This window comes from Hemicordylus capensis, chromosome 2, assembly GCF_027244095.1.
Source record: "Hemicordylus capensis ecotype Gifberg chromosome 2, rHemCap1.1.pri, whole genome shotgun sequence".
Lineage (NCBI taxonomy): Eukaryota > Metazoa > Chordata > Lepidosauria > Squamata > Cordylidae > Hemicordylus > Hemicordylus capensis.
The window spans coordinates 176,588,268-176,612,289 of record NC_069658.1 but is presented as its reverse complement, the minus strand read 5'-3'; positions in this window follow the sequence as shown (position 1 = coordinate 176,612,289).

Sequence of the window (24,022 nt, the reverse complement as noted above, 5' to 3'; positions counted from 1 at the left end):
CTTAATTCCAAGAAAGGGAATCCCCATTTTTAAATTCCAAATGGGAATCAAAGTCCTTAAACCCACTCACCCCCGACTCTTCTTCCCTTCCAGATCTGACTACTGGGATCTGACTACTGGAGTGGAGAAAATGGAAAGAGCTGAGGTAGGGATCCATTCAGAAAAGGGCCTTCCTCCCTAGAGCCCAGGACATTTCTCTGAGAGGCATTTGCCCCATACGGGATCTGAAAGCTCCCACTCTCTGCTCTGATCCCTTTCCCACTTCTGCATTATCCCTGAGAGGCAGAAGCAGATATTCCATGGAGGGGGTGGGGTCCCCAGAAAGGACCTGAGAGCAGCCCACCAAGTAAGGGTGCCCGCTCCATTTCCAGGAAGGCACGGAGAGTCCTTCATCTCTAACAGCTCAATGCTTCTAATATTCAGGTCATCCTCTGCTGGACTGAATTCTTGACGTCCATTATTGACGGTATTAAGGATGCCAAGTCCTGTGAAAGTGAGATGCTGTCGTATGAAAAAGACAAGGCTGTGGATGCCGTACTAGAGAGTGAGATGTGGCAGAGAATGGAAGATGATGACCAAGCGCAGGCTCAGTCAAAACCTGACTGCCAAAAGTGTGTGTTTGAGGCTGGTGCTATCCCAATGAAGTCCATGGGTACTGACCAACTCTCTTCTGCTCTTTGATCTCTGCCAGGAAATTATGGAGGACATCAAGAAGCATCCAGACCCTGGGTTTCTCTTGAGCCTCACCATGGACACTCTTACGCAACTCAGGTATGCTTATAGTCCACAGAGAAAGGGCAGTGGCAAACCAGGAAAGATCTGTAACTGGATCTCCCCCTTTTAAAAATATAGCTTTTAATTTGTTAAGTATTAGGGCCTTCTCCAAATCAGGTCCTTCCCAGACCGGGATTGGACCTTTTCAGGGAAAAGAGGAGAACCCATTACAGACCTTGCTGGGTTGCTATGTTCCTCTTCTTTAGAGGAGCTTCCATTGGCTGGATCACCAGTCCTTCTCACACTACAAAATATCATCTTTCTCCCTCCAGCAAAATGAAGCCAGCTCTGCCGTTCAATGTAAAAGCAGCCGTCCTGCACGTGGCGGTGTCCGGGGTGGATCAACTGGACCCAGGGACCCAAGTAAATTCTTCTTGGGCTTTTTTCTCTTGCGAAGAAAACGTGATACCGCTGTCATTGTGAGTGATTTTTCAATGTTGTATTCTCAAGACCGGTTGTGTCTCCTACTCATGACTTATCTTCTCTTTCCCTCCTTGAAGGAGAAAATGGCATCCTTCAAGAAGATGCTCAGGGGGCTGCTGGAGGATGCCCCCTCTATCCAGGACACAATTGGCATCTTGAAGGTAAGTGAAATGGAAGCCCTATTTGGACATTAGGTATTGGATGTATGCAGGTGTCTGAACACTGGTATGTGATTTTGTGTGCATGACTGTAGTTGCATTTCTTTTCAAAGTGAACCTGGGCACGGGCCCCTCACAGGCCTGGTACAGAGAGGGAGTGTCAAGCAGTGCCTGTATTCAACATTATGTATGAATTCCTGTCCTTGTGTCCAGATCTGCACCTGTGCACTGTCCACTCATGGTCCGAGTGTGGAACATAAGGTGTGAATGGGGCTTCTGACTTTTGCCTCTCCAACATCTGAATGTGGCCTGACAGAAAGAGGCAGCAGACCCCATTCTCTTAGTTTACTGAAGATATGTCTAGGTCATTTCCCTATTAGAAGTCAACTGGCAGAGAAGACAGAGAAAACATCACTCCCATAAGCAACCTTCAGAAATGTTGAAGATCTTGTCAACTTTATTGGGGGTGTGTGTTTATACGGAATTAGATCATCCTTCGATTCCTTTGGGCCATCAACCAAGGGATCTTCCTGTAGTGGGACAAATTCCTTCCGGGCTTAGCTCTCAGTAGCATGGCAAGGGATGATTTAGGGCAGTGCGATAACTCTGAGCTGCTGTTTCAACCCACAGGAGCTCCACAAGTACATCAACTCGGAGAAGCCCCGGCTGCAGACTCTGGGCCGAGAAGACTACATTGATGCTCTGGCTCACGTGGCCAGACTGCCCAATGTGGAAGTAAGTACCCTCCTGTGGACATGGCTTCAGCATCCTCTGCTTCATCTTCTGCTTCAGCATCCTCTGTGGGACCCCTTGGCAGGTTCCAGGTTCAGAAGAAGACCTTCCATTGGTCTTTGGTCACAAGGGGGCTGCCGTGCAGCATACTTGCTGGAGAGAGGCTGTTTCCACTGGGGATCACCGAATGCCCCTGGGTACACCAGCAGGGGCAGGAGGAACAGAAGAGAGCTGGCTCCCCCCAGTGTCTCTTCCAGCTGCCCAGTGCCCAGAAGAGCCACGCTACATCTTTGGGAATCCTCAACTTTGTATCCAACTGGATCATCTTCAATTCTTAGCTGCTTTGGATATGGTGTCACATTGACATGAAAAGTACCATTTCCATCTCTATTTCTGCAGCTGGCCACATGGAAGGTTTTCTTTCGCAAGGAAAAGGAGTTGGATCATCATGACATCCAGAGCACCATCAAAGGTAATGCCAATATCCAGGGAATTGGGGAGCTCAAAACTGTCTCCTTGGAATCCCAGAATGGGCCTGAGTGACAAAGGTCATCGTTTGTCCAAAGAGCCCCAGTTTTGCTCTGACCTCTCTGTGGCAGGCCTCCCTAGTGGGCATGTCCCAAACTCCCAACCCCTCTCACAGGGGTAAAAATGGTTCTTGCAGGCAAAGACCTTGCAGCAAAACTGTGAGGTCTCGAAGCCATGCTTGCCTTCTGCTTTGCGAACCCCAAGGCAAAAAGTGACCCATTAGACCCTCCTCCATTTGTTCAACATGTATAAGTCCCTCCTTACCTAAATCAATTAACATCAGAATATTACTTCTTCTCTTCTCTTCTCTTCTCTTCTCTTCTCTTCTCTTCTCTTCTCTTCTCTTCTCTTCAGATGGCCTTGTCTTCGAGGACTTCCATGAAAAGGAGGATCTTTGTCTGATCGCCCATTTGCTTCCTTTTCTTTTTAATGCTCCTAAAGCTAGGAGAATAGCTGCCTGAAAGTATTATATGTTTTTAAGAATCATACATATCATACATATTACATAATTGATTTTAACAATGACTTTGAAATGGTTCTGTATTGTATTTTGTATTTCCTTCACTCCTCCCCCCTTTTTTGATCTGTTATGATTTAATTTTTTGTTTGTTTTATCTTAATAAATACTGTTTATTGTTCTTATTCTTATTTGAATTCTTATTCTTACTATTAGTGAAACTGCTATATATCTTGAATTTCTGCCCAGACATTTACAAAGCAACATAACAGCTGGGGGAAGCACCGTGCCTTGTAGAGGTGCACTAGGCAGAAATTCATCTGGGGCATCTCTAGGAAGTTGATTGGGGAAGCTGCAATTCTGGAATGTCTGCCTAGACACATCCCTCCCCAGCCCAATGTCCAGCTGAGAGATCAAGGCAAAGTGTGGCTACATGGAGCCTCTTTTTGAAAGCCACCATACGCTCCCAGGCTGGACAAAGTCTTGACAGCTTCTATGGTGCGGAATTTAACATGGCCACCTTCGCTTGGAATTTCCGTGCTTTTTAGAGTAGAACTGGAAATGGAAAGCATCTCAACTCTCATCTGAAAGAAGAGGTTTTTGGATGACTGGAGAACATTGAAGCCCTATTGAGTTGCTGTATCTAAAACTTTTCTGATCAGATCAGCTTAAAGTTAAAAGACGAGGCCACCTGAAAAGATGACACTACTTCCAAATGACACTCACGAGAGCGCTGAGGACTAATGCAGAGAACGAAGAAGGACCTAGTTTGGGGCCTTCTTATGTGGACCAGCTCAGTCTTTCTCCTATTCCAGTTGGACTACTGCAAACATTATTACTGTCCCCAAAGGGAAGAACTTTCACAGCTCTTCCTTTTTAATGAAACTCTTACCTTCAGCATCATTGATCTCAACTAGAAATTAAAATGTCTTACTCCCTGAAGCGTATCACACCATCCATAGATGGCAGAAGTAAGATTAAAGCAGCAATCCTAAACATAGCTGCTTGGAAGTAAATCCCTTTGAAATCAATAGGGCTTACGTTGAGTAAGCATACTTCAGTTCAGGGCTGTAAGATCCGAAACATTCCAATTCACAGACTAGCCCAGTGGAGCAGAACTTCTCAATGATTCTATGGACAGGCTTTTGATCTTGCTTGATTTTGGGCTGCGTTGTGTGGAATCCGATCGAATCGTTTGGAAGTCTTGTATATTATTGCATAAGTCTATATACACTGACGTTATGAAGAGGTTTGTAGAGAAGAGGTTGCAGAGGAGCTCTGTACTGACAGCAGTGCTGCTGGATGATAGTCTTGACATAGCTTCTTTTATTGTACACACCATTTTCTTGGTGGGATTAATCTGCACCTAACTGGGTGAGTCATGATAGCTGCTGTTTTACCAGTGGGCAGGCAGGATCACAGTGTGACTTGCTCGAGACCACCCGTGAGTTTATGGCTGAGCACAGATGTCAGCCGGGGTCCAGATCAAGACTGCTGCCCCACCCCACTCCCGCCCCATTACATTTATACCCCACTCTTCCTCCCTGAGGGTAGAGTTCTCCATGTTATTCTTGCAACAGCCTTCTGAGGTAGGCTAGGCGGAGAATAGTGACTGGCCCACGGCCACCCAGTGTGTTTCATGGCTGAAAGAGAATCTGAACCCAGGAGAGGTGGCTCAGTCATGCATTATGAGAGGCTGTCTCCACAGGAGCACCAATGGCCATAGGGCTGGATCTGGGGCTTGCTCCTGCTCTCAGTTTACAATCCTGCTGGAGGCTCAGCACTTGATTAGACAAGAGGACATCTGGAACTTGGTGATGCTAGAACGCCCACTTTATTTCATGCTGAGACATTGAACAGCTGGCAACAGACCTTTATGACCAATTCAGGTTTTCTGTTAGGCGACAACTCCAGAACAGCATTCCTTCCGTGACTGGCACTAGCTTCTCCCTTGTGCTTCTTTTTAGATTGTGAGCTCTTTGGGGGACAGGGGGCCACTTTCTTCTCCTTTTTGTATGTAAACCACTTTGAGAACAGTTGCGTTGAAACATGAGATATAAATAAGATAAATAGTTGTTTGCTTCTGTATTCCATTTCTCAACATCCTTCCTTCACAGAGGGGGGAAGCGCCAGTTGGACTTCCAAGGAGACCCTGACCTGGATGAAGCCGGCTCAGTTTTGAACAATATCATGGCTTGAGTTGCCCTCCGAACAACTTGAGTTGCCCCCCGTAACATCACGAGCTTGTGACGATCTCTAAACTGCACAGGCGTGCATCTCAGTTGCTTCAAGACACTCAGTTGCTTCAAGACACCATCCCTCCCCCCTTGCTGCCACCCCTCAGCCACCATTAGAGTCTTTGGTTTGGTTTTTTAATGGAGCTTTGGTGGGGTGGGCCCCCAAAGGAAGTTTTGGGGAGCCTCGCATGGGGGTGGGGGCTCGTGGCTGGGCGGTCCGGATGCCCAAATTACCTTGGTGTGACCTTAGAAGGATCTGCTCTGCTGCTAACACCAGACATGGATCTCCTGACCAATGACCCGTTTAACCACTGCCACCAAGTAGACTTGTGTGTTCTAGACTGAATCTACCGCAATGGCCTTCCAACCTTCTGTTGCAAAAGCAAACTTCTTTCAAGGTAGTAAAGCCTATAGGCGTGAGGTGGAGTCCACAGAAGCTATAATTTTCCTTTCGCTATCACAAGAAATCTGACTTTGTAATTAGTTCACTTCAAGTTTGTTTCACACGTTCAGTACAAAACAACAACAACAGCAACTAAAAGAGCAAAAGGAACAGACAAAATGTGGTCAAAAACGCATCCAAGATAGATAGATCTCTGTCTTAGCATGTGGTTATGAAATGTCTTGGTTTGATGTCCAGTAACAACATAGCTATGCATCTTATTGATCTTATTAGCAAGGCGGCAAAAGGAAGCTACCCACACCAGTTACAGAGTAGAGTGCAGAGTTGAGTTGTTGCCATTATGTGAAGAACACGCATGGAGATTGTTGTACAATCTAAACGAAAAAGATTTATTGGTGACGTACATTTAGAGAGGAAAAACCTAGTCCTATCTATCAGCTACATAATGAACAGGAAGGGAGAGAGAGATGTTTCCATCTACTCTCTAAGAGGAAAGGAAGAGGACTGACTCTTGATTGGAAATACCTGAGGAGTCGAGGCAGGGGCCATCGAGTAGAGGCAAGCAGGGACAGGTAAGGAGACCCTCACTAACTACCTCTACTCCCAATACCCCAAGTGGTCATTAGGAGAGCAGGTGCAAAACCTCGATGTACTGGAACTCCATCTCCAACTCTAATAGTAGTAGCTTCTTTACAGTAAGTGCAATTTCTGACATAATTCCAAAGGAGCATGGGAGTCTCTTGTGCAGAGTTGAATCTCTCTCTCTCTCTCTCTCTCTCTCTCTCTCTCTCTCTCTCTCTCTCTCCATCAAAGTTTCATGGTCAGCATCAAAACTTCCATATGATCTAGAAAGCTGGGCTTTGGAACATGTTCATGACCATCTAACTAGCCTGGGACGAGTTTACCCTTTAGCAGAGGCCTGTACAGAGCAAGCCAGGCTGCACATGGGACATCTCAAGCTGTTTGATGTGGCTTGTCATGCACAGAAATCACGCTTGATGTGGAAGAGGGGAGTGGACTTCAATGTTCTAATCAAAGAGCTGCATCTGAGTTGGCACAATACAAGCGCCAGTTGCTATTCTCTTAGAATGAGCCAGCCCTGTTGGTATCCCAGGTATATTTTGGTGTACTTAAGCTTTGCCCATATATGGCAAAGCTTTTCTGCAAGCAAACCAGACTGTGAAAAGTCAGAACAGATATTGGTGGTCACCAGGGAGCTGTTGCTGAAAATGGCCTCCACAGATCTGATCTCCATCTTGTTGCTAACACTTAGAAGCATCGTGTACAACATGACAATTGAACTGGGATTCTCCATGTCTCCTTCGAATGGGCTTGTGGAGATTTACAATGTGGTTGCTGCATTGTAATTTCACCGAGTACACATGCGCAAACCCAGTGAAGGTCATTCACTTCAAGGAGGCTGTTGTTGGGCTTTGTGATTATTTAGCAAAGCACCAAGGAAGCTACCAGGCATTGGAGAAGATCCTTTATCTTCTGCTTCTGGTGGAGAAGGAATGCCCCTTCTGGTTGTGGTACAGATTCTTTGGGTTCACGGTCTGGCTCTTGCATCGTGAGACATCTTGCCTCTTTCACCTGGATCTCTGGCACAAGTTCTGGCACATCATCCCTAGTTGGCCCTTGTCTCTCATCAAAAGACACCACATTGCAGATCCTGACCTCTCCATTTGTAGGATCAAGGGTTCTCTATCCCTTTTGGCAATGCAAATATCTAACCAACACTCCCAGTTCACAGTTGCGATTGAGTTTGGTTCTCCTGGCCTTTGGGACGTATGCATAAGCTTTCTATCCAAACATTTTGACATGCTTTAGAGAGGGTTTGTGCCCAAGCCATCGTTCAGACGGTGTCTTGTCTATTGCTTTGGCTGGCAATCTGAGTGGCAAGGACTTAAGAACACATGGGAAGCTGCCATCTCCTGAGTCAGACCATAGGTCCATCTAGCTCAGTATTGTCTGCACAGACTGGCAGCGGCTTCTCCAAGGTTGGGAGAAGGTTGGGGTCCTCCCTGGTTGCATATGAATGGGAGGCTAGCACTGTAAGAGATTCCCCTTCGGGGATGGAACTGCTCTGGGAAGAGCAGAAGGTTCCAAGTCCCCTCCCTGGCTTCTCCAAGATAGGACTGAGAGAGATTCCTGCCTGCAACCTTGGAGAAGTCGCTGCCAGTCTGTGTAGACAATACTGAGCTAGATGGACCAATGGTCTGACTCAGGAGATGGCAGCTTCCTATGTTTCTATGACATCAAAATGTATTAGCTCCAAAGGACACTGTGACTCTGTCTGTGCAGAAAAGCTGGGTCTCACCCCTTGATTAAGTAACCAACACTGACCCCTTGTGGCAGCTTCTCTGCATGACTCCACTTTAAAGTCCTTCCTAAAGCCATTTCTCCCAAGCTCATTTATCACATGGATTTGCCTATGTGCTAGTCTTTTCAGCCATATGGTCGAACAGTTCTTGTGTTTGCATGAGGCTGCAAGCCTGGCCTGTTCAGTTACACAGTCCAGTTGAAAAAGCACATCTTTATGCATATAGGCTATATATATTATGCATCAGGAAATCATCCTTCTTAGCTGATGTAGCAAACTTTGTCCTGCAAAGTCACTTTGCAACTTTGATTGACTCCATCTCCCACAGAGGTTAAGTTACTCTCCATATCAGGGACTAAGAGGGCATCTTGGATCAAAATCTTTTCCATTTCCCCATCCAGTTGCTTACTAGACAGTTCAGCAGTTCCTCTCCTGGATGAATAACTATTGTTCCCATCAGCAAACCAAACAGCAACTTTGTCATTTTTGTCTACATCTATCAACAGTTGAGGGGAATTCAGGATGTTTGGCGTAGCGCCAGAATCAATAACAAAACTATTCCTCTCATTCCTGGTTGCTACATTGAAAGACTTCTCTCTCAATCTCTCTCTCTCTCTCTCTCTCTCTCTCTCTCTCTCTCTCTCTCTCTCTCTCTCTCTCTCTCTCTCCCGTTCTTTCAATCCAACCTGCTGTTTGCTTCTCTGTCTGTGAGAAACGGGTATCCTCCTTTCTATTGTGTAGACAGACTGTCAGTCATCTCTGGAGCTATGCTGATCAGGTTTTCCTCCTCTAGGTTTCTTTCTGCAGTTGCCGCCTTTAGGATCTGGGCAATGAGCGTTCAAGCCTGGAGCATGTGCCTTTCCTGAGAGAAGTCCACCATCAAGTGTGTCATGTTGTCACTCACGTTGGGGTTCAAAGGCAGGCCGGAAGCTGGTGCCGTTGTGACTCTGAAGAGCAGACATCAGGAAACAGACTTCCCCAAGTCTTCAAACGTCATCAGGCAATGGCTGTGCTGTTAAGCATAATATCAGTTGTCAGCTCTACAGCCCTATGAAAGCAATGTAGCTGCAGCGTATAGCAGCGAGAAATGTTGGTATCCAAGCAGTTGTGGAAAGCTAAACAACACTTGAGATTGACCCTCATGGTTGCCCACTTGCCCTTTTTAGGACAGGGAACTCCCTCTACTTTTAAACCTCATGAGCTGGTGAGGACACAGCCGTTAAGAGTTCAGAAAACTTTTGCTCTCCACCTGAAAGAGACATCCCACTTCTCAGAGAAGTTTAAGGTCACCCCTTCAAACCTGCACATACACTTCACTCAAGCCATTTCCAGACTTCTCTTCCTTGGGTGTGCACCCAAACGGACCAACTCCAGCATCCATGAACTCATTCTTGTACCTGAATATTGGCCCCTCCAGCTATGACTGATGCATTGCCTCCAAGCAGGTTTTGAAGTATGACTCCAGAGGCAGCATGGAGAAGACAAGTGGCTGCCTCTCTGTGGTTGACTGCTGCACTATTACGTCAGTAGCCTCCTCCCTCCTTCACTTCCACGGGGTCTCCTCCTCTCCAAGCATGGGAAGGAGAGCCCTGCTGTTCCCTAAACAAGAGGGTCCAGAGGGAAGCCAGGCAGCTGCTCAGAGCTTCCTTCCACTTGGGGCATCAGCTCTTGGCTTTGAGACTCAGAGGGAGGGAGGGAGGGAGGGAGGGAGAATCCTGCTGCTGCCTCTTCCGCCACCCTCCGCTGAATAATGCCAAAGTCAGCGATGAAGAGGCAGAGTGGAGAAGGCTAAGCAGCCACCGACCTGCTCCACGCTGCCTCCTGGCAGGCAAGTGACAGCATCGCCACACTCTGGAAAGAGCAGAGAGCAGTGGCCAGAGGGCAGAGCCAGCAAAGTGATGTGTGTCCCCTCAGGTGAGAATCAGTGTCAGGATTGCGCTGAAGGAAGGAGTCCCCGTGTCGGGCTGAAACAAGAGCACATCCCAGCAACCAAGGTGGCTCTCGGGATGAATGGCAGTGGGCGGAGGTGGAGGGGTCTGCTCTGAGGGGCCTGTGGTGGTGGTTTTGCTTTCAACATGGTGGGGAAGAGAGTCCTCTGATTTCTCAGATCAACAGACATATGAACAGGAAGGGTGAGGTTTGGAAGAACTTCGACTACTACTACTAATATTGATATACCGTTTTTCGACACAAGTTTCCAAAGCAGTTTAAGTGGAGTAAGAATAAAGGAATAAAGATGGCTCCCTGCCCCCAAAGGCTCACAATCTACAGAGGAACCTAAGATTGACACCAGCAACCACCACTGGAGGGTTACTGGGCAGGGGGTGGGTAGGGCCAACTGCTCCCCCGTGCGGCCTCTGTTCAATAAAGAGAATCAGCCCTTTGAAAAGGTGCCTCTTTGCCCGCTTGGCAGGGGATGCCTCCAAGTCCTGAAGCAACCACTAGAGGCAAGAGGACTAATGGCCATTGCTGAGGCTCATGACACATCCTCTTTTATGACACCTCCGGGGCTCAGCTGCTCTTTGTGGGTGAGTTAGGCGAGGAGGGAGGAGGCGAGGTGGAGAGGAGTTGGAGAGATAGCAAGGAAAGAGTGTATTAGAGAGTCCGTTTCTGTTTCTGTTTCTGTTTATCCATCTATTTATTCATCTATTTGTTTATTTATCCATTTATTTATTAATCGATTTATCCATTTATTTATCCATTCAGTGTTAAAGTTAGTGTTAGTGTTTGTTATTTTGTTGCTTGTTGTTTGTTGTTTGGGGTGGTTTTGGGAGGGATCTGGGGGGGAGGGAGGGACAGTCAGCTTTTAGGAACAGGAGGGATAGTTAGTCAGGGGGGAATAGTTAGACAGGGAGGGAAATGGGGGAGAAGATGAGAAAATACGTCTTCGCACGGTTAGTAGGATTCCATAACAGCTTTGCCTTGCTCCCTCTGTTCCGGGCCAGGTCTGACTAGAGACCCCCACCTGCCTGCCTGCCCACCTGCCCAATTAGGAAGGGTACCAGCTCTGAAGATGCCTACTGTGACGTGCTTCACGGAGGTCCCGATTGTAGAGGGGAATAATTGAATCAACCCCTCCTTTAGCAGAGCAACCCGATTAAATGAGCTCAGAGTAGAGGAGGAGGCTGGGTCGCAAGCAGGAGGAGGGGGCTGGAGCTCCTAGAGGAGGAAGCTGGTTCGCAACCAGGAGGAGGGGGCTGGAGCGCTTAGGAGTGTGCAGTCCGGCACCAGCAGCACCACCTCTAAGTTCAGCTGCCTGGTGTCCCTGGCAGTGCCTTCGGAGCCTGTAATTCTGCCTCCGTGTTCCACCCCTCCGCACCTTCGCGGGCCTTTTCTGCACCTTTCCCAGCTCTAACATAATCTGGCTGAACTGGGCTGACCAGAACTTCACCCCATATGTCAAAGGTCTCTGCCCCAAAGCGTTGGAGCATCTGTCTCGACCCAATTCCTCAGCCAGAAGGAGGATGGTGCACCATCTGGAAGCCTATTGGGCTACCTGTATTGCTGCCCCTCCTTCTGTTCTGCACTCCTTCCCTGCCCCATTGGCCCCTCTCTCCTGCCAATGTCTGCTTAAGGGTTGCATTCTCACCTTCTCCCTGCTCTCTTCTAGGTTGCGAAGAGTCTGCAGATGCTGCAGAAAGTTCTTTAAGACCTCCCCCACCAGTGACTCCGAAAAGGGCAAGCCCCCCAGAGGGAGGTTCTGGCCACGAAGCAAGCGGGTTGAGCCGACTCCAGCGCCACCGCCAACTCCCTCAGGAGGCACCCCAGCCATCTCCGGAGTCACCATCGGTGAGGAGGTGCCCCAGGCTCCTGGGGAATGGTTGGGACTGGGGCTGACCCTTTGGGGAAGGTGAGCCAGCTGGTGCTTGGGAGCCCGGGAGCCAGCCTGAATTCCAACAAAGGGAATTCCCGTTGGTTAATTCCTCATGGGAATTCAAGTCCTGAATCACCCCTCCCTTCCCATTCTTCTTCCCTTCCAGGTTTGACATCTTTCCTTGAGGAAGTGGACAGAGCTGAGGTAGGGAACCTTTGAGTAGAGGGCCTTCCTCCACAGAGCTCAAGACAACTCTGTGAGAGGCATTTCTTCCATCCGGGATCTGGGAGCACTCACTCTCTGCTCTGATCCTTTTCCCAGTTCTGCACTCTCCCTGAGAAGCAGTAGCTGCAGGATATTCCATGGAGCAGGTGGTGTCCCCAGAAAGGAGTTGAGAGCAGCCCACCAAGTCAGGGTGCCCACTCCATTTGCAGGAAGGCACGGAGAGTCCTTCCATCACTAACAGTTCAGTGCTTCTAATTTTCAGGTCATCTTCAGCTGGACCCAGTTCCTGTCCACTGTAATAGAAGAAGTCAAAGAAGTCAGTTCGCAGGGTGGTCAACTCCTGACCTATGATAAGAATGAGGCTGCGGAAGCCGTACTTGTGAGTGAGATGTGGCAGAGAATGGAAGGGAATGCCCAAGCGAGGGCTCAGTCCAAAGTGTGTGTTTGGGGGTGGAGCTATCCCAAGGAAGTCCGTGGGTAGTGACCAACTCTCTTCTGCTCTTTGATCTCTGCCAGGAAATTATGGAGGATGTCAAAAAGCATCCGGACCCTGGGTTCCTGCTGAGGTTAAGCCTGGACACCGTCACGGAACTCACGTATGCTTATAGCCCACGGGGATTAAATAGGAGGGGGTTGTGTCAGGAAAGGGCTGTGGCAAACCAGGCCAGATCTGTAACTGGATCTCCCCTTTCCCAAAAGATGGCCATTGAAGTGAAGGTTTTTCTTTTAGAAAGAAATCTTCTTAAGTACTATGGCCTTTTGCGAACCAGGGCCTCCCCAGACGGGGATTGGTCATTTTTGGAAAAGAGAAGGGAAACCATCACAGACCTGTCGTCGTTTTTGACGCTTGCTGGGTTGCCATGTTCCTCTTCTCTAGAGGAGCTTCCATTGGCTGGATCACCAGCCCTCCTCACACTACGAAATCTCATCTTTCTCCCTCCAGCAAAATGAAGCCGCCTATGCCCTTCAATCTCAAGGCAGCAGTCCTCAACGTGGCGGTGTCCGGGCTGAACCAAGTGGACCCAGGGACCCAGGTACATTCTTCTTGGGCTTTTTCCTCTTGCGAAGAAAAGGTGATACCACTGTCAGTACCAGTGATTTTTCAATGTTGTATTCTCAAGACCGGTTGTGTCTCCTACTCATGACTGATCTTCTCTTTCCCCCTCGAAGGAGACAATGGCATCCTTTAAGAATATGCTCAGGGGGTTGCTGGACGAGGCCCCCTCTGTCTACAGCACCATTGGCATCTTGAAGGTAAGCGCAATGAAAGCCCTATTGGGACATTAGGTAGCAGATGCGTGCAGGTGTCTGAACGCTGACATGATTTTGTCTGCATGACTGTAGTTGCATTTCTTTTCAAAGTGAACCTGGGCACGGGCCCCTCACAGGCCTGGTACAGAGAGGGAGTGTCGAGCAGTGCCTGTATTCAACAACATGTATGAATTGCAGTCCCTGTGTCCAGATCTGCCCCTGTGCACTTTCCACTCGTGGTCTGAGTGTGCAATATAAGGTGTGAATGGGGCTTCTGTCTTCATCCTCTCCGACATCCGAACGTGGCCTGACAGAAAGAGGCAGCAGACACCATCCTCTTAGTTTATTGAAGATACATCTAGGTCACTTCCTTATGAGAAGCCAACTGGCTGAGAAGACAGAAAAAATCATCACTCACATAAGCAACTTTCAGGAATATTGAAAATCTTGTCAACTTTATTGGGGGGGGGATGTTTATATGGAATTAGATCCTCCTTAGACTCCTTTGGGACACAAGCAAGGGATGTTCCTGTAGTGGAACAAATTCCTACTGCGCTTAGCTCTCAGTAGCATGGCAAGGGATGATTTAGGCCAGTGCAATGACTCTGAGCTGCTGTTTCAACCCACAGGAGCTCCACAGGTATATTGAATCAGAGGAGCCCCTTCTGCAGGCTTTGGGCCGAGAAGCCTATGTCTACGTCCTGCAGCATGTGGCCAGGCTGCCCAATGTGGAAGTAAGTACCCTGCTGTGGACATGGCTTGGCTCTGCTTCAGCATCCTCTGGGACCCCTTGTCAGCTTCCAGGTTCAGAAGAAGACCTCCCATTGGTCTCTGGTCACACGGGGGCTGCCTGGCAGCACACTTGCTGGAGAGGGGCTGTTTCCACTGGGGCTCACAGAGGAACAGGAGGAACAGGACAGAGCTGTCACCCACCCGCACCCCATGTCTCTTCGGGCTGCCCAGTGCCCAGAAGAGCCACACTCCATCTTTGGGAATCCTCAACTTTGTTCCCAACTGGGTCATCTTCAATTCTTCACTGCTTTGGATATGGTGTCACATTGACATGAAAGAAACATGTCCGTCTTTATTTCTACAGCTGACCACACACAAGGCTCTCTTGCGCATAGAAGATGACTTGACACATCGTTTGATTAAAAGCACCATCAAAGGTAATGCCAATTTCCAGGGAAGTGGGGAGGGCAGAACTGTCTCCTTGGAATCCCAGAATGGGCCTGGGTGACAAAGGTCATCATTCGTCCAGGGAGCACCAGTTTTGCTCTGACCTCTCTGTGGCAGGCCTCCCGAGTGGGCATGTCTCAAACTCCCAACCCCTCTTACATGGCCAAACATGGTTCTTCTTGGGAAAGTACCTTGCAGCGAAACTGCGAGGTCTGGAAGCCATGCTTGTCTTCCGCTTTGGCAAGCCCAGTGCAAAAAGTGACCCCTTAGAACCTCCTCATTTATTCAACATGGACCTGTCCCTCCTTAACTTTTCTCTTAGCAAATTTAAAGAAGAAACCCCAATCTTTTCTCTTCTCTTCCCTTCAGATGATCTTGTCCTGGAGGACTTGCCCTCCCTGTCCCCAAAGGGCTGACAATCTAAAAAGAAACATAAGACAGACACCAGCAACTGTCACTGGAGATACTGTTCTGGGGGTGGATAGGGCCAGTTACTCTCCCCCGCTAAATAAAGAGAATCACCAAGTTAAAGGTACCTCTTTGCCAAGTTAGCAGGAGTAGCTATATTACTTCTTATGTGAAAAAGGTATATGATACAGAAACCCAATATTGATGCAAAGCAAAGAATTCATTCGATGGCAAAATCATTTTTTATTATGAACATTTTGCCTTTCCATTATCAAAATGATGTGGTTGCTAAGAGTTGACACCGACTTGACAGCACTCCATCCATCAATCACATGCGTGCCACAAAGAAGCACTTCTTTTCTGCCCGCATTGCTTCTGCAAGCTCACGTTCAGCAGAGTTGTCTCGAGTTGTGAAAGGGTTAGTACACGACCCTCCTCCCTTGAATGAGTATTTGGATCCATCAGTTACCCACTTTGACATTTTAAATGAGATGTTTGCAGATGAAAACTCTCTTCATCCAACGGAACTAGACTCTACAGGCAGTGCAGAGCCTACTGTGGAGGTGTCCGGAAGCTCCTCTTGCACAGTGAATTTGGATCATTTTCCATTTGTGAGAGCGGAGGATGTGGACAAGCTGCTTGGGAGACTTCACTTGACTACCTGTTTTCTTGATCCTTGCCCAACATGGCTTATACCATCTAGCAAGGAGGTGACTGGAGAAGGTCTTGGAAGCATCATTAATGCTTCTCTGAGGAAGGGCAGGATGCCTCCTTGCCTCAGGAAGGCCATGATTAGACCACTGTTGAAGAAACCTGCATTGGATGCCATTCTAGGCCTGTCTCCAACCTCCCATGGTTGGGCAAGGGGACTGAGAGGGTAGTGCCATCTCAGCTCCAGGAGTCTTGGAAGAAGGAGATGATCTGAGCCCATTTCAAAATGGCTTTCGGGTGGGCTATGGGGTTGAGAAGGGCTTGGTTGGCCTGTTGGGTGATCCCCAATTGGGCATTGACAGGGGGAGTGTGAGCCTGTAGATCCTTGTGGATCTCTCAGCCGATCCTTCTGATATCAGTGAATCATGGCACCTCCTGGAGCACCTGAAGGGGTAGGGAGAGGGGTACGGAGTGGGAGGCACCTCTTTGCAGTGGCTGCACTCCTACTTCTCATGTAGGTCCCAGATGCTGTTGCTTGGAGATTGTTGCTCTTCCAAATGAGAGCTATTGTATGGGGTTGCACAGGGCTCCATTCTATCTCCAATGCTTTTTAATATCTACATGGATTGGTGCGGGGAAATCGTCAGGGATTTGGTGCAGGGTGTTACCCATATGCTGACACCCAAACCTCTTTCTCCATGTCAACTTCTTTAGGAAATGGCCTAACTTCCCGAAAGACTTACCTGGAGTCTGTGATGAGCCGGATGAGGGAGAACAAACTGAGGCTGAATCCAAGGAAGACAAAGGTACTCATGGTGGGAAGTTGGGACATAGGAAGTGGCTTAGATCTGCCTGTTTTGGATGGAGTTACACTCTCCCAGAAAGAACCCGTATGTAGTCTGGGAGTACTTCTGGACCCAAGCCTCTTCCTGGTCTCTCAGGTTGAGGCATTGGCCAGGAGGGCTTTCTATCAGCTTAGGCTGATACACCAGCTATGTCCATTCTTGGAGATAGACCAGCTGGAAACAGTGGCGCATATGCTGGTAACATCCTGCACTAGTGCCATGCACTGTACATTGGGCAGTTTTTGTCTGTAGTATGCCGAATGTATGTAGAATACAGCAGCCAGGCTGGTCTCTGGGGCTTAGGCCCAAGATATTAGAGGAAATGCTACCTTCTTCATGAACCCTGCTGCTGCCTATTCAGATCATCTGGGGAGGCTTGGTTGCAGTTGCCACTGGTTCAGCTGGTGCTGACCCAAAACCGAGCCTTTTCTAGGGTTCCCCAGGACTTTAGAATGTGCATCCTAACTAAATCAAGTGTTTCTATATTTCTTTCTATTCTCAGCATTTTTCACCAACTACGAATGAAAAGATTCCTCAGCCAATACACACACTACACTGTGCTGCCAATAGAGTGTGGCCCGTGAAGCTCGTCACTCCCACCCTGATATCTCTGCTGCCTAAAGTCCACAAAAAAGTCTCAGTCAGCAGCTCTGATTCCAAAAAAGCTGACTTGAGTATCTACAAACCTTAAGTCTGCACAGTGACTTCCGGGCCAAGACAGGGATCATTACCATCCCAACATAGACTCGAGAGACCGCTCCACTCCCAACAAGGGAGACCCCAGAGAAGTCACACCAAGATCACCCTCCGATCCTGAAGGTGACATCGACAAAGCACATATGGAGGATGATACCATCAACACTAGCTGATCTTCTCAGGACCGGCCGCCTCCGGACTGAAAAGAGTCTCCTGCACGATACCAATGGTCTAGAAGAGACCCTACGTGATACCAATGCTCTCCGGGCCACAGGGAATCCCCTCACCATCTGTACTCTCCAAAAGACTGTCTCATAGGATTCGGCATATTGCTACTGAGAACCTCAACACTGAGACTACTCTCCATCTGATCATGCCTGATCATTCCACTAACTTCTTCGACGGCAAATCTGGCATTGGTGACAGAGGACACTATCTTCACCCTTGCTCTTGAGCCCCACATCGAAACCAATATCCGGGGAGATTGGACCATCCAGACGCTCGGTCCCAGTCACATTCTCCTCAGCACTGCCGGTCTTGGTCTCAGTCAAGAGATAAAAGAACTCAACCACCTAAGCAGCCGGACCTTGACCCTCTACCACCAAATTCCTGAACTGAAGAATCCGCCTCAGAGGAAGATGCTGAAACAGCTCTGGACATCGCATGGGGTTCCACACCTCCAGATCCAATTGAAGATCCCAGGCTTCTGTCTCCCTCGGAGTACCTGAAGCTCTTTCAGCACCTGGAGCCAAGAAAGGGAGGGCCAAACTGAATAGCATGCCCTACCAGTTTTGAAAAATGCTGGAACCCAACTTGCCCTCATACATACAAAAAAGGATATTCCCAAGGAGGTGTTAATTCTCTTGGAAGGGTCAATCATGTGGAGCTTTGACAACAAGAGGATGGATGGCAGAAGAATGTTTTTCAGAGCTGTGTAGTTATTGGGACCATTTTCAGCATTTTTAAAGTGCCAAAATGTCTTCAGAATCCGGTTACAGAATGCAGCTTCTTGAGTCTCAGCTTTCTGTCCCTCTTTGAAACCAAAAGCCAATTTCTAGCCCCTGTGATTTTAGAAAGGTACGCAAATGGTTCTTAAGAGGATGTTGATACTGTTGAAGGACCCCTGGGCCTTGAATGCTGAAGGACCCTGCTAACGCGGCAAAGAGGCACCTTTTCAACATGGTGATTCTCTTCATTTACCAGGGGGAGAGTAACTGGCCCTATCCACCCCCAGCACAGCACCTCCAGTGACTCTTAGGTTTCTTTTTAGATTTTCAGCCCTCTGGGGACAGGGATCCATCTTATTTATATATGATTTCTTTATGTAAACCGCTTTGGAAACATTTGTTGAATGTGGTATAGACATATTTGTTGTTGTTGTTGATGATGATTTCCAGTGTTCAGAGGCCACAACTTCATGGCTGTGTACCCTTCCCTTTCCATTCCTATAGTCAACAGAAGCACAATTGTTTTGTTCAAAGTGAGAGAAATAATGGGAAGGGGTTTAATTTGCATCAGTTATCTCATTGCAGAACTCAACCTTGCTTGTTGCAGAATTTAGGCTGTCGGTGCACACACAGAATTTAGGCTGACAGCACACACAGTGCTGTCTGCATGCAGTTCTTCCACATAGCAGCATCATAAGAAGTTGTGCTCCAGTTCATGGCAAGGCTTTTTAAAAAACTGCATTGCGTTAACCCTCCTCCCCTTTATGTTACATAGGTCCCTGTTTTCCAAATCCACACTCTGTTGGACCGAGTTCATACAACTCAGGGTACGTGTACCGCGTGAAGCCCTCCAGTATATCGAAGCCAACCATGCAAGATACCTATGAAGGCATGGGACTGGAAGACCACACTACCCAATGTACAGGCCAATGGGATCTGGCCCACTGATGAAAGGGAAGACGTCATTCAAATCTACTGACCTGTCTATAAGACACAACAACCTCGAACAGGGATGTCCAACTCAGGGTCTGTGGGCTGGATCTATCCTGTGCCGCTCCACTGTCCAGCAGCCGAGCAGGTCCAGCTGATTCCTGCCGTGAGTGCCGCCACATTCCCTGTCTTCCCTCTCGCCAGCACCGCTGCAGCGACCGCTGAGCAGGGGCCAGGAAGTCCATCACCACCATGGCCGAGAAGCGGCCCTTATCCAGCCCTTCTTTCCCCCATCAGGAAGTCATGGCCAGAAGAGGTTTTCCCTTTTAAGATGCTTTCTTCATTTTGCCCAACAGACCCAATAAAGGATGTATTTTGTTTTCAGTTTCATACAAAAATTGGTGTCTTTCACATTTTCACGCCAAGCAAGGACAATAAATGATTTTCATGTTTTATTTTTGTTTCATGTGTACTGTTTATTGTAAACCTCCCAGAGACATACGTTTCGGGTGGTACATAAATACGTTCAATAAAATCAATCAATCGATAATGTATCTCGGATCCTGGAATCTTATTTTCTCTCTCTCGGAGTAGTTCTTCAAACTGGCCATCATGCAAGCACATCGCTTGGAGCATGTTCAGGCAAGGCGTCAGCCCGGGCACTGCCGCCTCCGCTCCTTCCATAAAGATCAACTTTCTACACATTTAACGGGTGGGGAGCGGGCCGTGCCCTTCCTTCCAGCCACCCGGATTGATTGGGAAAGGAAGGATTGAGACTCATCAGCACAGGAATTGCGGAAGAGTCAGATCAGGGGTCATAGAGTAGAAGCAGGTAGAATAGTTGAGGGAGACCCCCACTCACGACCTCTACTCCCAATGCCCCTAGTGGTCCCCAGATATAGGATCCATGGATAACTGGGTTTGAATTCAACCTGAGGACAACTTCAGCCATGCCCTTTTAATTCCACAATGCTCCCATGATATCTGTAAAGAAGATCCAAAGAAGGGAGGTCTACCGTCGACCACTGTTTTGTTCTGCATCATCTAGCACAGAAATATGCTCAGTCCTTGCATGTTGCCTTTGTCGATCTTAGGTTCGCCTTTGACTCAATCCCACGGGACAGGCTCTGGGATAAACTGAGAGTTTCCTCCATTGACCGGCGACTCTTAGCCCTAATTAGAGCTTTACACGTATCACCAATCATGAGGATTAGGTGCAACCCGCAAGGAGGATTAACCAGAGCTATTCAAATTGGAAAGGGGGTCCGTCAAGGATGTGTGCTGGTGCCCCTGCTGTTTAACTTTTATATTAATGATATGGTGACCCATCTAGATAGCTGTGATTTCCATCCTCCCAAGCTAGCTGGAAGAAGTATCTCGGTGCTGCTGTATGCAGATGACGCGGCCATTCTGGCTAGAACCCCAGTTGGGCTTAGGAGGGCCTTTGGGGCATTGGCTGTCTATTGTAAGAGTGAACGGCTGAGTATTAATTACCAGAAAACAAAGATGCTCTCCTTTGCTAGGAGACCCAAGAGACGGGTTTGGAAAATCGACGGACAAAGGATAGAGCAGGTCCAAAACTTTGTATATTTGGGGGTAGCTGTTCACTCATCGGGTACAAGACGGGCTCATGCTTTGCACGTGGCCCAGGCTGCCCAAAACAGCGCCCGAGCTATTTTGCGGTTCTACAGATCCAGGGGTGGGCATCTTATCTCAGCGGCCTTAAAACTTTTTCAGGCGAAATCATTGGCACAGTTACTGTACGGTACCCAGCTGGGTCCTTACTCAGATCTGTCCCCCTTAGAAGTGGTGCAGTCTAAGTTCCTGAGAGCATTATTTCAGACCCCCAAATGTACCCCCAATGCGAGGCTTAAATTGGAGGCGGGCCTCGTCAGAGTTGAGGCCAGATGTTGGCAAATGGCGCTGTTTTACTGGCTGAGAGTCCTTTCCTCTGAGATAGGGCTGAGCCGCTTAGTATTAGCGGACTCTTATCAGTCGATCTGGAAGCGCTCACTGAACCAAAAGATGACTTCTTTGGGCCTTGATCAGTCTGCCCTGCTTACGCAAAGTTGGGAGACAGCTAGGAAGCTCATCAAACAGAGGTTATTGAGAGACAAACAGATATGGCAAGGGTACCTGACTTTCAGTGCCAGGAATCAGTGAGGTATTGTTTGGCCCCAGCCCCCTATCTCACTGTCTTGGAGGTGCCCCCTCTTAGAAGAGTTTTCACCCTGGCAAGATGCAATGCCCAGCCTTCAGCCCTCTTAGAGGAACGATATAGAGGGATCCCCTACGGGGAGAGGCTCTGCCCATGCGGTGAGGGTCAAGTTGAAACAGTTACCCATGTGTTGTTGGAATGTCTGCTCTATAGAGACCTGCGCCGGGATCTCATACACCCTTTGACAGTCAAATGCCCAGGTCTCGATTTACCTCAGATGACTGCTAGGCTGCTGGAAGGAAGCAATTCCTGTGCCACTAGACGGGTAGCCAAATTTTGCAGTGCAGCCCTTCGCTTTTGGAAGAGCTTAAAAATGGGCAAATAAACGACGGACTTAATGCCAGAGCAATTTGTAGCCACACCTTGGCTAGTTGCAGGTGGGCATGTGGGGCCAGGTATCGCCAGCTCAAAAGCAGCTAATTTAATGATAATATTTTATAGAGCGCCTGAATTGTATATCCCCTCCCAGTTTTGGGAGTTGAGCTGAGCTTTGAGTTGTAATAGTCCTATAAGCAGGAATATGCTGCCCCTTTTATCTTAAATTATTTTAGTAGTATTTTAGTAGTATTTCCAGTGACTTTGTGCTGAGGAGGACTTTTTGGATTTTATTGGGTGCTATTGATCCCATAGAATGCTGATTATCTTCTCTTTTATATTTGTCTTGACTTCACGCTGGTCTCCGACCGAAACAAAGTGTCAGATTGTGTCCTTTTTAGCGTACGGTATATGTATTTTAGCTACTCTGTTTGTGCTTTATAGCATATTTTAAACATTTTGTATTTTTTAGATTCCTCCCATCTCAGCCTTATCTGCTATATCAATCTCAATCTCCGTAATACTGTAACATGTCCCTCCCCTTTTATATAGCATTTATTGTATAGTATTACTGTTTTATAACCTGTGCTGGTCTATGACCGTAATAAAGATTGATTGATTGATTGATTGATTGATTGATATCTGTAAAGAAGATCCAAAGAAGGCCCAGGGAATGAATGAAGGGGTTTCCTTTCATATCACCATCTCTGGGAGGGCTATAAAGGGTTCTGCTTTACAGGCAAGCCCTGTTCTCCATGGATCCTCCTCCTTCATGGCCAGGAGGCACGTTGGTGCTGGCCCTTTCTGGTCCTCTTCATGCCACCTTACTTAGCGACTTGGACAACTACGGAGCAAGAGCGGGTGGAGGGGGAGAAAAATGACACAGCTCTGAATGAAGGTGGAAAATGGGGGAGGGGGGGAGAGAACTCCCCAGGTGCTGGTAGACTTTCCTCAATGTTGTTATTGGTATATTTTCACAAAATAGATTTGGTGTTGCCTATGTGCTAACAACCAAAAAACCAGCCCACGGACTTCTAGCAGAGCTTTTTACTTTTTAATAACATCATAGATAGATAGATAGATATTTTATTTACAACCCATGGTCGGCTTACAAAACCACTAAAAAATGGTAGAATAAAGAAATCCTACAAAAGGTTAACAGATGCTAGAAAATAATAAAATATCAGTCACATACAGTACCAATCAAAGACTTAACTAGCAATTGCTAACACGAAATATAAATAGAAACTAACAATTCAGGAAGAACATACGCATGAAATAAAAAACTGATGTAAAAACATAGTATTAGAGCAAAACTTCACCACCTTATATGTAATAGATGGAGAATGATCTGTCAAAAGATAAGAGACACAAAAATCTCCTGAGCATCCTGGAAAGGGTGCCAGACAAGGAGATATCAGGGAGGGTCTTAACTCTCTGTAAAACAGAAAAGGGAGCAATACATGTTGGATGGTTTCAATCTCCCTCTAACCACAGGGGCAGATTCTATCTTCCCTAGGTATACTCTTTATTCTCTCCGCCTGCACAGCCGACGGGAGCAGGTCATATCTTGCTCTAAAGGAAGCTCTCAGATAGCACGGGTTCTCTAGACTGAATGGAGAATTGCACAGAAAAAGCAAGAGTGTGTTGGTGTATTGAAGAATCTGTGGCTTTGGAGATTACAAACTTGGTCCAGGGGTGACCAGCTCCTGCCACATTCATCCTGAACTCTAACTTAAGCGAGGTGTGGTGAAGCATTGGCTGCTAGATGCCATCCACCAAAGCGAGAAGCACAGAGACTTGCATAGACCAGCATGCCTACCAGGGGGAGGAGAAAGGTGTGTGGGTCTGCTGGCCCTCCCCTCCGCTCTGTTGGAAATTCTCTGTGGTGAGAGAATTCCTTTCTCATTATAGCAGAGTGCACAGAGGCACAACACAGGGGATTAGTTAAGCATGCGTGTTTGCTGAGAGTAAAGTAACTTGGAGCCAATTCATAGTTTCAAATCAATATAAAAGGCATTTTTTAAGGAACTCCATTCTAGATAGGAAAGTGAGGATTTAGGATCTCTAATCTATCTCTCGAGCTTGATGCAGATCGATTCTGCATCCTTTCTGCACATTTGGTTCAGGGAGAGAGGCTTGCCATGTTGCAAGGTAGGAGGCCAGGTAGGAAGAGAGAGAGAGAGGAAGGAAGTTTGAATCCCCTAAGAGTAGCAATCTACATTTCAAAGGGATAGCATCAGAGCAGTGGAGAAGGGATGACAAACGTCTTGACCCTCTAGCCCTCTGACTCACTAGTCTGTCCTCCACTGTCTGAGGCAAGGAGACAGATCAAGGAGAGGGACAGTACACACTTCTTTGCTTGTAACAACAGTTTCTAACTGAAGTTGAGGATTCCAGTATAAAAGGCTCTCTTCTAATGTGTTCCTTGGGATTCTCGCTACTGAGTTCTGCATGGTGTCAAGACATGCTGCTCTGTGCTGGATTGACACCTCTTCCTGATCCGTC